The following is an 18413-nucleotide window of genomic DNA, read 5'->3' on the forward strand; positions in this document are numbered from 1 at the left end:
CACACATTTTGCACGTGTGCAAGCACACATGTGTGTGTGTGTGTGTGTGTGTGTGTGTGTGTGTGTGTGTGTACTGGGAATTGAACTTAGGACCCTGCACTTGCCAGGCAGGCTCTGTCCCACGAAGCTATATCTCTAGACAGTTCTAGAGTCTTAATGGTTATCACAATGTAGAACCCTAGAGTTGAAAGGGAAAAGAAGATTAATTAAGCAGTCTACCAGGCAAGACATCTCCTACAAATAGGCAGAGTTTTTTTTTTCAACTTTGCATGACTAGATCTAATGGTAGGCAGCTATTGTAAGGTAGCCTATTATTTTAGGGCAACTGTAATTTTAAGAAATTATCATCTTCCATCAGATGGGAAAATTGACCATCTGTCATTAATACGATTTCAGCATGACTGTAAAGAGATTCTTGAGCTGATACATAGTTCCTCCTTAGTAGAAGTAGTAAAATTTTTAAGAAAATACCTGGCCTATGTATACACTTGCTTGTAATATGAAAGAATAAGTGAGAAGTTTTGAGTTTTGAGTTTGAGTTTACATAAGACACCAACTCACACTACATCCATTTATTTCATGAAGACGTAGAAACTTCCCAGTCAAAATCACCTAACAGGCTTATTGAAAGGGTTGGTAATAAATGGAAAACAATAGTAGTAGTAATAATAGCAAAATCTCTTGAGCCCTCAACAATGCAAAATTGCCTAAAAATTTCTCATTCAGAAATCAATTTTTGTACATTGAGATTCTCAAAGTAGGAATGGTTTAGAAAAAGTTAAATCATCATTCTTATACAGTGGATATTTTATTATACTTTCTCTAATACATTGAACTTTGCTTCATTTACTATTATTTTAATTTTAAGTTCTACTTCAGTAAAATAAATATAAAGAGATGAACATCACAATGCTATTCTTTTTAAGAGAAATGATCTTGGAAAAGCCAAGACTGATTCATTGATGTATTTAAACAATGAAAAATTATAGCACATTATTGTGCCATTAGAAATGTTGTAAATGATGTAAAACTACTTAAAACTCTGATATGTAGAAAAATATCCTAACTATATGTGGTGTAACATCAAGGAAGTTTTTTTTTCCCCCAGAGTAGCTGCCCATCTATCCTCAACACTAGTGAAGTATTTTTTTTCCCTGAAGCAACATAAAAATTATATTTATAATTTAAAAGGACTCCTTACTCTTGTATATTTCAAGGAATCTGAGAAAATTAGAGCACTATTTTTGGCATAGTCTTAAACCAGTGAGATAAATAAAGAAATTTATATACTTATGAATTATAATTAAGTGTGTTGTTTCACTAAATTTCATTTTCAAATACTAAAGTCTTTAGCTTTATAAAACAAAATAAAATTCTCATCATATAGTTATTGATTTTCTTATAAGCTTTTACATGAATATTCAAACAATACAAGACTTCCTAATGTAAAATGCATTTCTCCATAAATGAGACTTCACAATAATATTTAACCAATACTGTAATTATGAGATCCTGCCAAATGTCAGACTCTTAAGTAGTGAAGATTTATTAGTGAAAAAAGCAGAGAAGGATGTCTGGCCTACAGGGAATTTATATGATAATAGAAGGAAGCAAAGAGCCATACCAAAGAATAAAATATTTATCTGGTCAGACAGTAAAGACTGTAGTGAAGGGAAAGGAAGAAAAAGCATAATACTACAACAAAAGTGTAAGTGTCTACAACCACCAACCTACCCAGCAATTAGTGTGCAAGAGCTGAACTTGTGGAACTTACAGTCAGGAGAAGCCCACTCCTGCCTTCTTAACCTGGATCATGATCTGACTAGAAGGACCCTGGCCCGGGAACTGACCAGAGATCTGCCCACCAAAAGCAGTATTCTAGTCTGTCTTCACTTTTCCAAGTGCACAATATCTTCAGTTCCTATTGATTATTCTCCTATCTCAGTTCAACATCTCACCACTAAAATGCTGCTTCTGCCATAATTAAGACTGTATAACTGCATGTGAACAGCTTAATTCTTCACCTTACTAATACCTACGTGTATAATGTGTTGATATCAATTATTTAAAGATGAGATTCTATTGTTTGTATCAATTAAAGCAAGCATTTATGACAACATGCACTTATAAGAAAAATTAACATTTATTGAAGGCCTCTAGTGCAGGTTCTGGGATAGGCACCTCATGTACATTACTTCATAAAATCAGTAAAGTATTTCTATTCTTTGGGTGTTAGGAGTTATGCTTAAAACAAGAGAAAACAAAATACCTAAGTTCACAGTGTCATAAATGACAGGGTGAAAAATTGAATTCAAAGTCTTCATTTACTTTCTTTCTTTCTTTCTCTCTTTCTGTCTTTCTTTCTTTCTCTCTCTTTTTCTTGTTTTTGCGGTACTGGGGATTGAACTCAGGACCCTGTGCTTGCCAGGCAAGAGCTTATTCTACCGAGCTATCTCCCCGGCCCTTCATTTACTATTTCTATCAAAATGTGATGTATATCAAAAGCACCTCATAATTTAAGTTCATTTCAATAACTTGATAATTACAGTCACAGATACAGTGTGGAAAAGTCAGTTAAATAATCTGAAAACACATCAGACCAAAAGACATTACAAAATGTCTCATTGTAATGTCCATTCTCTAATGAAGAAACAAATGGTTGCATCCCTGCAGCAAGCCAAAGTGACCAAGTGTAGGTAAAGATGCTGAGAGATTTGCATCTTCAAAGCAGTACTTCTTTCCAAAAGTTGCATGCTTATTAGAACATTAAATACTAAATTTTCCTTTTATGTTCTGATGGAAGTCTCAAAAGATGAGCTGTCTGCAGCCAAAATGTAAAATGCCATATGTTGTTAGGTCAAACGCTCTAATCTGCCTCCCAGTTATTACTGTCAAGAAGCTACTTTTTATTTTGTCAAATGAAATAAAAATGTGAGCTAGCCTATGCCTCACAACAAGGAAAACATACTCCAATACATAAGTTCTTCAGACTTAATAGAAGCAGAATGATTAAGATGACTGTGTGTGACAAACACTGATTCATCTCTGCTTAATGCTTCGAGGCCAAGCAGTTACTTTACCTCTCAGGTACACAGAGGAGAAAAATCTTTCCTCAAGCCACTGCTTACTGTTGGAAATAGCTAGAATTGTTCCACCAGCGGTCTTGTTGCTTGGAAAATTTACAAATTTTGTTTTCTTCCCAAAAAATAAAAATAATTAGATTGGTTTATCTGATAAGAGAAAGTACCCTACAACAAACTAAAATCTTATTTTTAATTATTTTCTTCTTATCTCCCTGTTGAGAAAAGAAAGTCATACATTCGTACATACATGTATATGAGTTCTTTGTGTCCCTGGAAAAGGACAGAAGGTCACACTTTCTGAAACTCCAGGAAAATAATGTCAGGGATTTTTTGGGCTGAAAAATGACTCTGAATCCCAGGGCTTGGGAGGCTGAAAATAGGAGGGTTACTACGAGTCCAATCTCTGCAGTGAGACCCTGTACTAAATATATTAAAAGAGAAAGAAAGAAAAAAATGACTCTTTACTAGATAGTAGTTCAGTTTGGGGGGAAAAAAATCACTTCATCTGTATTAATGCCTGTTTCCTTCTATCTACAATCTACAAAATTCTGTGAAATTTACTTAGTCAACTAATATTCATGGAATTTTTAATTTGCAGAAAGAAGATCTTTATGACCTCATTCTTCTATTTGAAATAAGTAGGTTTAAAATTGTGGAATTTCAACATTGATGTGCTTTTTTGGTTTGTTTGTTCCTTTTTTTTTTTTTTTTTTTTTAGAACCAGGGATTGAACTCAGGCCCTTGCACTTGCCAGGGAAGTGCTTATTCTACTGAGCCATCTCTCCAGCCCATTGATGTGTTTTTGATGTGTACTGGTTATGTTGTTTCAAAATATCACATTACTACTCTCAGGCTGTATGGTACAACTTCTGAGATTTCCCATCAGGCCATAGTACCTGCGCTTGGTGATAATTACACATTTCAGCAACACAAAGCTGAGCAGAATGCACGAGTTCACTGTTGGGCCAGAATCCATCAATCATGTCATTCTATTCAGCTGAGCTTGAGACCAATTTTTTCCGCAATCAGTAAAGCACAGTTGTGCCATGTTTCAGTGTTTCTTTGATACTATCTCCACTTACCCTATGTTGTAGTTCTTATTATTTTATTAATAAAACAGGCTAAAGAAAATATTACAATTAAAATGTGTAAAAAAGTACCCAAGATGAGGGGTGCATTGGGGGTAAGCATCACTGTCTACTATTTTGGCTCTTAGGAGAATCTCCAAGGTAAGCTTGAGATTTTACCACTTGTTTACAGGAAATCAGCTTTATTACCTTAATTAGGGTTGATGTTTCTAGAATTCTTACCCTTATTTATACAATTTCATAAAGAATTACTTTAAGAATCAAATCACAGTTCACCTATGGAAGACCATTTTAATGAACCAAAAATCCATAATTCCTTCAGGACCAGGAGGACATGTAAGTTACATGTTATGAAATATTCCCTTTTCCCATTCTGGCTATGGAATGATTTTTCCCATCCAGAAAAGTCTATGTTAATGTTATAGCACTGAATATAATTCTCTTTTTGTTTAGCCTCTGCACATTCTATACCCTCATTTATATGTTTATTACTGTAAATATTTTGAAGTGAGTGGTTATTTCATACACAGTTACAATTGATTCAGTGACTTTGAGATTCAGTTTGTCTTGTTTCTTATCAGCCATTCGTTTACAAAACAACTCTTAGGGCAAGTTATTTCTGAGTTGTTTAGCTTTAGCAATTTGCTTCCTTGTGTTTCAAGCAGAAAAGATGACATAAAACATTTTATGTTCATGTCTTTATAATTTTTCAGGGAATATTGTTGCTTTCTACTCTTAAGATTGTAATTGATTTTTTTTTTTTTTTTTTTCCGGAAGCAGGGATTGAACTTCCCTTGTGCTTGCCAGGGAAGCTCTTACTCCATTAAGCCATCTCCCCGGCCCCTGTAATTGAATTCTAACTGCAACAAAAATAATGAGTACAAGTTGAAGACCAGGGAGAGGGACCTTTAAACATATATACTTTTTCCTTCTATTCCCACAATGCTGATAGAATAAGGATTTCCCCACGACTTAGTTCCAGCCTTTTTCTTTCTTTTTTTTTTTTTTTTGGCGGAACTGGGGATTGAACTCAGGTCCTTGCGCTTGCTGGGGAAGCGCTTATTCCACTGAGCCATCTCCCCGGCCCCTTCTAGCTGTTTTAAATGGTGGTTCTTGTATCACTTAAGCCTGGGTAGGGATAGACTTACGAGACTTGGTCAAACTACACTATAGGGGTTCACATTTTACAAATGTATTACATTACAAGACACATTCCCATTAATCCCCCATAAAACACTCCACTCTTTTTGAACACGTTTTCGCGTCACTCTTGCTGCTTTCTGAAGCAGTTCTGTGAGTGCTCTTTCGTGAGGTCTTTACTGGATCTGAACAGAAAGTGAGGAAACTGCCGCTAAGCGCCATCTTGTGGCGGACCAGTGGGAACGCTGTGATGTGTCCTCACCCACCTGAACCACAGGCTCTGGCGCAGCGCAGCTTCGGTCTCTCCATCAAACTCAAAATCATCATGAAAGAGATATGTTTTGAATTGATTCAGAACATCAAAGCAGCAAAGGACAGAAAAGAACTTTCAGTGCTGTTTCACACCGTGGCAAGAAGATGGGATAAATGCATTTGAAGAGAAGGAAGGTTTTGGGGGTGGATTAATTGCAATATTTTAAATGTAGTTTTTTTTTTTTTTTAATTTAAGCATTCATAATATTTTTGAACGCGTCTCATAGATACGTACAAAGACTTGGTCTTCTTTGTCCTCCATAATGGAAAAATACGTAAAATGATGATGTCAATGTAATACCTATTTTCTTGAACATTACCATTACACGACTACTTTAATAACTAATATCTTCCTCAATATAAGCTGTTTCACTAACATCTGTTGGTATATCATTTGAATTTAGCCTCCAGAGTTAAATATCACACATAGTAGGTTATTTTTATTTTTGATAAATAAGCTTTTTCTTTGAGAAAATAACTGATACAATTTTACCTCAGTACTACTCTTACTCCAGGGCAATTTCCAATGTTTTTTGAACTCTTCCCCCTCTGTTCACAAGTATTTAGCCGAGAATGTTTTGTTAGTCGTGTGTATCCCTTAATCACTGCCAACAGACCCAGAAATATACTGGAAGCTCTTTCCTTCCTAATAGAGAGGCCCATGAACCATTTATTTACTAGATTGCAATCTTCTTAAGGACAATTATTGCCTTATATTTCTAGGCAAAAAGGGTGGTACAGACCAAAGTTCTTAATGGTTGTTTAATTAATGTTTGTTAGGTAAATAGGTGAGTAATTAATTAAATAAACAAGAGGATGAACCTAAACCCTGGTTGTCCTATCTCATGCTTGCTGTTCCTTAACCTCACACTCCATGTCTCATTTTCCAACTATTCAATATCTGTCTAAAGCCTGAGATTACATCTGGGTTAACTTGCTTAGATTCTAGGAGTCAAAGAAAATGGCCTAGGGATTTTTCCTGTCCCTCTTATTGATTTCATCTCAGCTTAAATCCCTAGATGTCTGTGTACCTAACCAGTTCAAACTATAAACATTCATTTATTTATTCATTCAATAGGTGCTTATTGATTTCCTGGGCCTATTGAAAACAAATAAGAATAAGAGCAAGAAATCTCTCATGAAAATGGCAGTCCAGAACAAAAAAAAAAAAAAAAGAGTAATTAGACAATGATGACAAAAAATAAAAAGTTAGAACTCTGAAAAGTATCATTAAGGTTAGGCTATGTGGTGTTCTGAATCCTTCTAGTGAGTCAGTGTGACCTTAGAGGGGCATTCAGACCCACGTCATAAGGTGCATACGCTGACACCTGAAGGGCAGATGGGAAGTTGTCACCTAATGAACCCAGGGGAAATAACCCAGACACATTCTTGAGAGAGAGGAGACACAACCTTCAGAGTCCAGTACATCCTAAAGCTCTAGGTATGAGGGAAGGAATGCAATAAAAAAGACAAAAAGGGTAGAGACCAGCAGATCCTGAGGGGCCTTTCAGGTCATGTGGAAAATTTGTTTAAAAGTGATGAGAGGCGAATGCAAGGTGTTGAACAACAGAACAAAGTGACCAGATTTCATTTTTAAATTGTCAACCCCAGCTTCAGTGTTGCAAGTAGACTAAAGGGGCATAGAGGTGGAGGTGGCTAGATTAGATTGTTGTCAAGATGAGTTTTCAGGCTTGTCCAACTAGATGATGTGGGAGTTACTCATTGAGATAGAAAACACACTGAGTGTGTGGGAAGGCTGTGAATTTGATTTTGGACATGAATGTCTGCTTGGAAATAGTAGGAGAAATATCTTACAGGAAATTCAGTATATTGGCTCAGAACTCAGAAGAATTTGTTTGTGTCCCAATCATAATTCAAGCTGTGGAAGAGAAAGGGAGTACAGAATGAAAAGAAGCAGAGCCTGAGACCAAACATGGGGTCCTCCACCATTTCATGTCTGTGGACACAAGAAGCGGTCTGCAAGTGGCAAGAAAGGGACTGACACAGGGGAAAGGGTAAAATAAGGCAAAAGTGACAGAAAACATGGAGAAACCATGCTTTACAGGGAGAGAGATACTTCCTATATCAGAAAGTGCATCATATGGAGGCCAAAAAAATGTCCATTAGATTCAGTTTGACACAAAGGTCAGTGAGGATATCAAAAGGCTGCTTCAATGGAGTCATGAAATCAGAAGTCATAATGGTGCATGGTGGGCAGGCGGGCTGGGGTGGTGTGTGATGTGAGCGCAAGTTAGAAGTGGAGATAAGTGTAGAGAACTCTGGCCTTCGGGATTTTGTTAGTACGGTGTTGGTAAATCTTTGGGAAGTGTGGTGACTTAATTCCTGGGAACAGCCTTTCCATTGCTTTACTTCTTATTCTCTTTTTCTTAGTTCACCTAGTGATGAAAACCTAGAGCCCATCCTCTCGTACTGTCCATTTGATTGAATTACTAAATCTGGTAAATATTTGGTCTCTGTAGATTCTTGTTTGTATGAATAGATCATAATATCTTCTACAAGGCTGTAGGTGCCGCATAAGTGATGGCATCTGTGTCTGACTTCCTGCATGGATACCCAAGATGTTTTGGTAAGTTTCCTGTTACATTTGTAATATTCAGCTTAGAATTGGGAGCCACAGGAAAGAAATAAGATACTTTTTGATCTATCACAAAACAAAAAGGGATATATTACTGTAATTTCACTCCGTCTTTCTTTCCTTTGCTCCTTTTCTCCTTTTCCTTCTTTCCTTCCTCCATTTAAGGAGTGAAAACCTAGTGTTTACTCCGTGCTGCAGTAGGTGTTAGCTGCTATTTAGAAAAGTGAAATTAAGAAATAAGAGCAAATGCCCTGAAATTGTTGAAAGAGAAAGCCACAAACAGAATAAAGATAAAGTTGAATGGAATAGGTTTGGGCAAAACAAATGGTACTTTGTAATGCCAAGTTGGGTTGAGTTAGCGAAGACACCAAGATTGAGAAGAGAAAGGTGAACAGATTTCTACAGATTTATAGAATCTATGATAATCTAAAATGAAAGAGACATTGTTTATTTTAATAATCTAGATATTTTTGAAACTGAATATAGAAGAAAGGCATTATTTATTGGTATTAGTCTCAAGTCTCAATAACCAGAGTTTGTTTAACATAAATAATTTGGGATCCACAGAAACTTTAAATGCAGGAAACTTCAAGGGGAAATATCTCTAATAAGTAAAATTACAATTACTGCCTTCATAAGTGTCATGTGTTAGCGGGGCATCCAAGTATACATTTACTGCTGTATAGGTAAAAGACAGAGCTAGTGTACGTACAGTTACCTTGAAGTTCTCCACTCACACATTCTTGCTAGGATGAGCCACGTAATAATCACCATTTTCTAACATATGCTCTAGACTGATAAAGACTAATGTCCATTTAATGAAAATATGTTACAACTCTACTTAAATGTGCTTATATAATACTAAAAAATAAACTATTTTTAATTGTAGAGTAAAATCATTTGAAATTTATTTGCTATTATTATATGTCATTGACTTATTCTTAGATGACATAGAACATCTCAACTTTTTCTTAAGAAAACATACGTAATTATCTAAATTTTATATACGAAGTTTTCATAAGACAGCTCTTTTTTTTTTTCATTACTGGGGATTGATCTCAGGATCTTGCACTTACCAGGCAAGTGCTTATTCTACTGAGATATCTCCCCGACCCAAGACAGCTCACTTTTAAGGATCCAGATTTTAAATGTTATTTCTTTATAGATAGATAGATAGATAGATAGATAGATAGATAGATAGATAGATAGATAGATTTGCCTATTAACTTCTGGTTTGTTTTTAAATAATTTTTAATCATATTCAATTTGTATTCATTGACACTCACTGTGAAATCTAGTACTATTGTTAGGTAACTTTAATCTGCCAAGTACACACTTTTTTGTCTACTAATTGGTAATTAATTGAAAAGAAACTTAGCTTGAAAACTAACATTTATTTAAAAAAATATTAAATTTTGAATGTGATTTTAGGTGTTTTATTGACAGTTTAGGAATTCTATGCATGTCTTCTTTACATCTCATGTGATTTGAAAAATCATAAACATGTAAATGTTGTACTATGATAATTTTCTTGATTGTTTAAACATTTTCTCTAATGGTAGTAATCATTTTAAAAGATACAGAATTCCTTCTTCGCTCCTTGCTTTGAAAAAGATTGTAAATAGATTCCTCTGGTATAAATTGTTTTTTGCTGTTTTGTTTATGATAGCTTTCCTTTAAGCCAATCTTTTGCAATATTTAAGCTAATAAAATATATGATTAATTTGACAATCAATGACAGATTCATGAAATGATTAAGTCCAACGTATTGAAGTCTATCTATTAGTTTGTAATGAAAATGCTGAACAAAATAAGCTCACCTCTCACATAACATATGGGGGTGATTGGAAATATGTAATGGGTTCTTCCTACTGAAAGTGTTAGATGAGTCTCTGAAAGTCACAATCAATTTAAATATCTTTAAGAGTACCCAGAATGTTGGAAAGTACTCTGAATTGAATTGGCTTGGGGAAAATCAGATAATTATATTTAGCTTTAGTTTCTTCAGTTGCAAAATACAGATAATAATTTTGACCTTCACACAAGGTTGTTTTAAGTAAGAATATGTGTATGACTTTCTTAAAAGATATACAAAGGTATTAATTTCCAACTAATTATTCTTTTGCCCACCAATCAAATCCATCACAACCAAATTCTGAGCATATATAGGTGATATATATAATATTATATATGTACATACAGTTTAGCTTTCAAGGAAGTATTTGATAACTAGTTTTGTAAATTGGAGAAATGGGGATTGGAGTGAAAATACTGTAAACTACCTTTGTGAGTGAAAAGATGAACAAGGTAGTGCTAATATAGTGGGGTACATAACTGAAGATTAGAATCATTGTGAATAGAAATGTCTACTTCCTGCCTGTCCCTTCAGATCATGGGGGTAATACCCTTTGACCTCTGTCTGCATCAGCAGTTTTGATATGCCTTAACCAGCAAGCTCTTTAATGAGTTAAGCAACAAATTGTACGGTAATTTGTTTTCTTTTATTGATGCACATGTTATATGTATGTTTCCATCTTAATGTCCTCATTTACATAAGCTTAAATAGGCATAAGAATTACAGCTCTGAGACTGGTTTGACATAATTTATGTAGCTTTAAGTCTGCTTAAAGATACACGTTGCCCAAATGCAGTAATAAAAATATTTACTCGGACTATGGGCCCGTTGGCTCCCTGGTGGAGTATGTGCTCAACACTCAGGACACCTAGGTTCAATACCCACACCCAAAGAAACTTTTCATGTTCATTTTCCTCAAAATATTAGATAAATTCTGAGTCTTTTGTTTATTCAGGCATTAGTCCACGGAGTTGATGATCTGCTTTGTGGGATATGTGCAGTACACTGGAATTGCACAAGTATAGATAATTACAATACACAGCTGAATACAGTAAGCATTACATGGGTAAAACTGAAGGTATAAGGATTTAAATTTGCCAAAGGTAGTAAATGTTGGCATCATCTTGAAGGAAATGGTTTTTAAGCTTTGCCTTAAAAGATAAGAGTAATTTCCTGGAAGAGACAGAGAGAATATTGTTCATGAGCTATTGAAGGTTTTAGTATAGGATGGTGGTTATCAGAAATGTGTTTTACAAAGATGCAAGTGGTGTTTGAAGCCAGGTAGATTAGAAGTTGGGAGCTGATTCTGTAGGGAAATGTGTAGTTTGTGTGATTTTCATTCTGAGCACAGTGCTACAGATGCAGCAGCAGAATTTTTTAACACTTCAAATTTCCTGAGTCATGAATGGGCTTGAGGTAGTGTTATGGGAACAATAACTACCAAATTCACAACCTTGTCAGAGGAGCAGAGTTCTTGATCTCATAACATCGAGGAAGGAAGTGTGAACCGAAGGAGAAAGTCCAGAGAGCTTTCTGGGGTTAAGCAGAAGAGTGGCTCCTGGATGTGGGGGAAGGGTCTCCAGAGGATGGTTCTGAGGCTCTTTGTCAGGGGTGATTTATACAGCAATATCATAACACGGTAAAATGTGGGTCAAGCAATCAACCTATAAGATTACAAGTGTAGTGGCTTAGCTAATAGTGATCCAATAGGGAAATGTACCTAGCACGTACAGAAAAAGCAAAGACTTGGGAAAGGATGGGCCTAGAGGTTCTGGTAACCCACTATGCTTCTGAAGCCTATCTGGACTCAGTGGACCAGATTGGTGATAATAAGAGTGAAAGCCTAAATCGCTCCCCACCTCAGGGATACTAGTAGGTCCAGCTATTGCATTGTCATCCTGAGCCCTGCCTCTTCAGCTTCACCTCCCGCCGCAGTCTTTGTGAGTCTCATCCTCTGTGCTGACTTCCTCAAGGGTCCAGCCCCGCTCTGACTGTGTGTTAACTTGTCTATATCTTATCTGTCTACAGTAGTCTCATTGCAGAAGCAATAATAAAACCCCATAGAGTGACTCTGAGGCATCCACACAGTTAGCAACTACAGGATTAAATATCTGTCCTCACTGAAAAAGACTAGAAGAGGATGAAAAGGAAATGGGGGCAAAAAAGAAAGACATGTAGCAATAAACGGTGAAGAAGATATTTTACTGTTGGGGACAGAGTTCAGTGGTAGAACACTTGCCTGGCATGTGTAAGGACTTCGATTCAATGCCCATTGTGCTAAAACAAAAAATGATATTCTATTTTCTGTCAATTGCACAACTTTCAAAACAACTTTTATTATCACTTGAATTCAACGAAACACACATGTCAAAAGTTCTGTTTAATTTTATTACTATATTCAGCTATGTATTTCATTTCTATTTTTCTATTTTTTTCTCATATTGCCCCCAACAAATTTTGTCTAAGTAAACTTATCAATATTCCTTCTTTCTATTTATACCAGTCAAGATTTTCAAATTACTTTAAGATTTTTAAGCTTAGGGGCCGAGGAGATAGCTCAGTAGAATAAGTGCTTGCCTGGCAAGAGCAAGGGCCTGAGTTCAATCCCCAGTTACGGGAAAAAAAAAAAAAAAAAAAAAAGATTTTTATAACCTTTCCCAAATACACCGATGCTGAAACTGACTCTCCTTGCTGTCGTAGACATTTTTAAGAAAATGTAAGGTGCTGTGAAAGAAAACACTTACAGTTGTGACTGCTTTAAGGGATTTGCTCTGTGCTTCCCTTCTCAAATTCTCTGTTTATTAAAATTGCCAAATACATAAGGATAGGACCTGTAATTGTTTAAATGTTCATTTAATATAGTAACATTTAATTATGCGATTTCAATAGGGACATTTTAATTCTAGATTTTAATCAGACATTTCTGTGTCTAAATGAGATCTAGTTTTATTTTAATTAAATGGTAGAGCATGCTAAAATCTTGCAGAAAGAAAGCACAAGGAAAGAACCCCAATGAAAGACTCAGATTTCATTTTTGTCAATATAAAGTCACTCGGCTCTCTATGGAACCTGTCAGACAAGTTTTAAAATCATGGTGTAGGACCCATCTGCACAGCTAGCATTTTCTCTAATTTAATCTCATTGAAGCATCTGAGTGAATTACTTAGCCAAGTGTATGGTGTTTTGTTAAAAATATTAGTATCATGGCAAAAAGCAAAGTTCTCATATGAAGTGAATAACCAAGGTAATGACAAGGTCATTCAACACATTTTTATTAAAAATATTTAATGAAGGCTAAGATTAAGTTTTTGAAACTAATATTTTAATGAATTATTTTCTACTTTTATCATATAGTTCAGCTTAATTATATCTATTTTATCTCTTAAATTATCCACATTTTATCCTGGTCACATAAAATAAGTGAAGTATTTATAAGATTCTTGGTTCACTGTATCCATTAAAAGTATCAAAATCTCTTTTTAATGATTCTAAAACTCCATTCCCTAGTCAAGTCTGTATTTAATAGATATTATTGAAAGCATAGTGTTTACTATATTTTTTTCTTCTAAAGACTTTACTGTTTTAGAGCAGTTTTAAGTTCATAGAAAAATAGAGAGGAATGCACAAGAGAGTTCTCATATATCTGATCCTCCTATACATTAATTTTTTAGAAAAACATATGCACTTGGGAACCTCTCTTTGAATCACAATATAAATTTTCAAAGTGTTTACAACTGACACTGTGCTTTATTAGAAAGTTCTTTCCTATGTTGAGTTGAAACCTTTTCTTATATTTTCACTATAGCGAAGGCCTCGTGGCTAAGCAGAACATGTCTGACTCCACAGTACAGCCTTCCCAGCACTTGAAGACAATTATACTCGCCTCTGTTCCTGCTTTAGGCAGCTCCTCATGAGTCATGGCTTTGAATCTTTACCATCTCATATTCTGAACAGATCCCAGTTAGTCTGTGTGCTCCAAGTTGACTACAGGGCCCCAGCTTAAGTGCGAACATCACAGGAGAGGGAGACCCACTCTAACCTTGTTTCTGAGAATATATTTTTATTAACACCCCATGTCCTCCACCCACACATAACCCACATGCCTGCCTGATACCATTAGCTGTCAAAATGACTTATATTCTTGATTATACTTACTAAATTGAAGTTTGATTAGAATTGGAGCTTAGATCAAAGGATTCAAGGATAAATGTTGGACAGACCCAAAGTATTGATGAAGTCTGAGGAATTCATGTTTTAGATTGAATAAATCTTAAGGAATTTTAAAAGCCATACACTGATAAAGAGACTGATAAATCTTTTATAAGGGTTTTAAGTACTCTCACCTCCAATCCAATATAAAATAATTTACTCAGAAATGTACAAGCACTATTAACAGATTTTTCTGTTTAAATAATATATTAGTCTCTATAACTTGGAGCATCAATAAAATCATCCAGGATTCCATCATGGAATATTTTTAAGTTTGCTCACAAGCTAAGAAGAAAATTGAATTATTTCAGAATCTATGCATTAGTGAAAACTACAAATGTCACAAGTTTTATTTCAGATAAGTAGAAAACTGGGGCACTGAAGTTTGGAGTAGATCTCTGCACCATACGTGCTCTGAATGGTTTGATTCCTACAGAGAAGAAGCCAGGAAAGCACTGATGTGAGACTCGCCCCTCCCTTGCCATTTTCTCCCTTCCAGGAATGGTATCTGCCAAAGTGCTCATCCCCATCTGTGATGCTGCCAGGATCCGTCCATCCGTGCAGCATGCCTATGTAATTTGCTTTTTCTGGATAGCCATATCAGGGCAGTGTTGACTGATTGAAAGAATTAAAAGCTACAGGCTCTGGGACAAGAAAACTGCCCTATGGGTGTATGATCTAGTTACAGTTTGGACCCTTTTCAGGCCAGGGAGCTACAACTCTTGGTATATACAGAAAAAGCTAAATTGCCTGGACTAACAGACAGCTAAACAGTGCAAATGATGCTCATTGCAGGTGTGTTGTTCTTAGAGTGTTGCACAGAGACCTACCTAGGCAAAAGATGAAACAATAGAATGAAGAAGCAGCTGTGGGTCAAACTTTATAATTATATAAAGAATTATATAAATCAGAAAAAGGTTCAGTGTGAATGACAAAAAGGTCTTAGTATTAATTATAATACATGCACACAAGAAAATAGTATGCATACAGTTATGAGGGCACTAAAGGAAACCTTCAGTGGCTTCATGAAAAATATTAATGAATTCAGTTTTAATGCAATGTGCACATTAATATCTCATGTGGCAACAAATTATATATATTATATATATTAGGAGAAAATAAAGAGTTATTAAAACTGAGATATGAAGACAAGAAATGAAATAAACCTAAGCTTAAAAAGATTTATTGCTAGAGTTGTTTCTAACTTTGAGATCGTATTCTACACATATTCTAAAAGTGATGAAGTTACAACTTTTGTAATAAATGCTGTTATCTGAAAATCTAAAAAGAAAGCAAATGTGACAGGCATAAAACTAGGTTACAAAAAAAAAAAACAATAGAAACTAGTTCTGAGGAACTTGAATCAAAACAGGGAAGCTTTAGAGAGTTAGAGAAGAACTAAGGGTAGGTTGATCCAAAATCTGGAAGGATGTCAAGGGGGGTTTCATATCATGGGAGCCCCAGCAGCTGAAGGCAAAGCAGACCAGGCAGACCCAGGGAATAACTAGCCTGCTTAGAGCTTTCCACTGCCACTTCTGCCACTTCACAGTTAGGTATGAGCCAGCCACTTGATCCTCTGCCCTTGCGCTCTGCATACTCACCGGTTCTCCTTACATCTCTCATTCTCATTGACACAATTCAAAGGTCTAAAAAGATTGTCTAGGATGAAGTCATGTGTATCACTAGCCCATTGATTAATACCTATGCCCATGGCCAAGCTTGTAGGATGATCCTCCCTTGGGGATTCACTGCCTCTTTCAAATTCTAGTGAAGTCACATCATTCATTTTGAGATGTTTATCAGTCCCTCACACCAAAAGAAAGGCATTGGATTCTTAGTGCCAATAGTCAGGAAGAATGATAGGCAACTATTTTGTGAGGACTGTTCTGCAGATCCTTAAAATAGATTTTTTTTTTCAGTACTGGGAATCGAACTCAGGCCCTTGCACTTGCCAAGCAAGGACTTATGCCGCTAAGCTGTACCCCTAGCTTAAAATAGATTTTTATCTGTCTAAGAAACCTAATTATATGTACAACAGTTACTAAGACGCTGGAGCACTTCAGTAATTTATATGCATCTCTGATGAAACAGAAATGCTTTCTGCAGGAGATGAACACCAGAGATCATTTATGCATGTATGGCCAGCCGTAGTCACCATATTTTACTTTCAGTATATTGTAGAGCATCATCAAAGTATGTTTTGCAGTTTAAGAAAGCTGTGATGGGTTAGGGAGCTAGCTCAGTGGTCTAAGTGCCTGCCTGGCAAGTGCAAGGATCCAGGTTCGATCCCTGGCACCACATGCCATGTTGGCCCCGGGCATGCTATACTGGTCACCAAAACCAGGTGTGGTGGAGCACATCTGTATTCCAAGCCCTGGGGAGGCTGAGACAGGAGAATCACTATGAGTCTGAACTGTGTAGTGAGACCCTGTACCAAATAAATAAATAAGACATTAAAAAAATAAAAAAGAGGGCTATGACATTTAGTCCTTTTGAAACACTAAGGCAGAGTGAATTAATAAACTAGCTGTCAAAAAATTAAAGTATAGAAATACTTTCTTTTATTGGTGATAATAGGAATCTGTCTTTTTACTAGTAGACTTCAAAGGAAAAGTATAAACTAAATTAAGACTATAGAAACCCACACTTAGGTTAATAATGTAGTGACAATGCCTTCCTAGAGAAACAACATTTAATAAGGGCATTCTCCTCACATTTATGAGATGTTTTACAAGGTCACAAAGAGAGTTATAAATCTAATGGTTGCTACTGAGTTGTTTTATAAGCTAGAAGACAGCATTCAGCAAATGAACAAAAAAAAAGACAAGTACATAATCATACACAAAGATATGGGTATGTCATCTATGGATGTGGTTTAAAATGTACTTTGATGGTTTTACACATTGTGTAAAATGCTATTTTATTAGCTATTTTAATAAAAATGCTAGGACCAGCTAAAACTTTAATTCAGATATTTTAAATTTCCTAATTCACACACCTGGATGTACAAGTTTGTAAACTACTATAACCAAAATATTTGTAAATAAGCATTTTTGTACCACACTCACAATGAGAATTTTTTTTAATTGAAGAAAAGGAGAAGAGATTTTTAAATATTGGTTTTACTTTGTTTATGTAAATTAAATCCCAATTCAAAGCCTTGTATAATTTGTCCTGTTGAAATTAACATCCTTTCTTTGCATCACATTTCACCTGAAATTTTCCCTGTACGACTTGATGCCAATGTTGCACTATATGTTGCTGATGGTGATGAATTTTATTGAATAGGAGATCAAAGCTTAGCTATTTTGTTCAAGGTCTTGCAGCTTATAAGTAAGGTACTGTGAATTACTCCTCAGAAACCTGACCAGTCTGCCCGTATTGTTAATCTTTGCACCAGTGATAGATTTTATTTTTTCTCTGAATCCCTTTTATATTTTTAATGTGGAGGCATCTGTCTTATTTAGTTATATAACTTCCAGAATATTTAGAATTATACTGAATATCAAACAGGTAATATTAAAAGAAAATATTGTATACCCAAATTTCGGTATAGTTGTATGATTATAATTCATCTCATTATTTTACTACTTTTATGTTTTCCTAATGTTTCTGAACAAACATAGGTCAACATAGAGTACTTATGAGTAGAAAGTTCAGTCAAACACAATTGTTTTCAAATTTCTTTTCCTTCAATTCATGACTAATAAAGGTAATGTAGCTCTTCATTTATCAAGTCCATAGAGTGAGAAAATTTATTGAAAAACAATTGTTTTCCTGGTCTGTATGTGTGACAGCTGGTGTTAATGTGTGAGATTTTCTGCCACAGATTTAACCTGCCAAGATGGGCAAAGAAGTAACTATGCGTTTAAACACTGAAAAGATTTAAATTCAGATTTTACTACAGTGCATATAGTATGCCACCGAACATCAAGTTGACTTCCTTCCCCTTCAATTGAGAGAATAACTGAACTACATTATAAAGCTGTCATGTCATTCATTTTAGCTTGACACAATTTTAGGCTTAGAGGAGAGACAAAAATTGAACAAAGAATTCCAGCATGGGGCCAGGAGATGGCTCAGTGGAATAAGCACTTCCCTGGCAAGCACAAGGGCCTGAGTTCAATCCC

At 35.5% G+C, this 18413-nt stretch overlaps 1 protein-coding gene and 1 long non-coding RNA gene across 2 annotated transcripts in view; one reads left to right on the top strand and one right to left on the bottom strand.

Annotated features, from left to right (window-relative positions):
- Positions 1-18413, top strand: part of Syt1 (synaptotagmin 1) — a 594727-nt gene that overhangs the window by 33948 nt on the left and 542366 nt on the right. The gene's annotated exons all lie outside the window — the stretch shown is intronic.
- The window catches only part of LOC111817005, an 18170-nt gene continuing 15958 nt past the window's right edge, over positions 16202-18413 (bottom strand). Inside the window, exon 3 of the long non-coding RNA XR_002821301.1 lies at positions 16202-16259. This is a non-coding gene — a long non-coding RNA (uncharacterized LOC111817005). The remainder of the gene's footprint in view (positions 16260-18413) is intronic.

This window comes from Octodon degus, unplaced genomic scaffold, assembly GCF_000260255.1.
Source record: "Octodon degus isolate 3935 unplaced genomic scaffold, OctDeg1.0 scaffold00004, whole genome shotgun sequence".
In the NCBI taxonomy this organism is placed as follows: Eukaryota; Metazoa; Chordata; class Mammalia; order Rodentia; family Octodontidae; genus Octodon; species Octodon degus.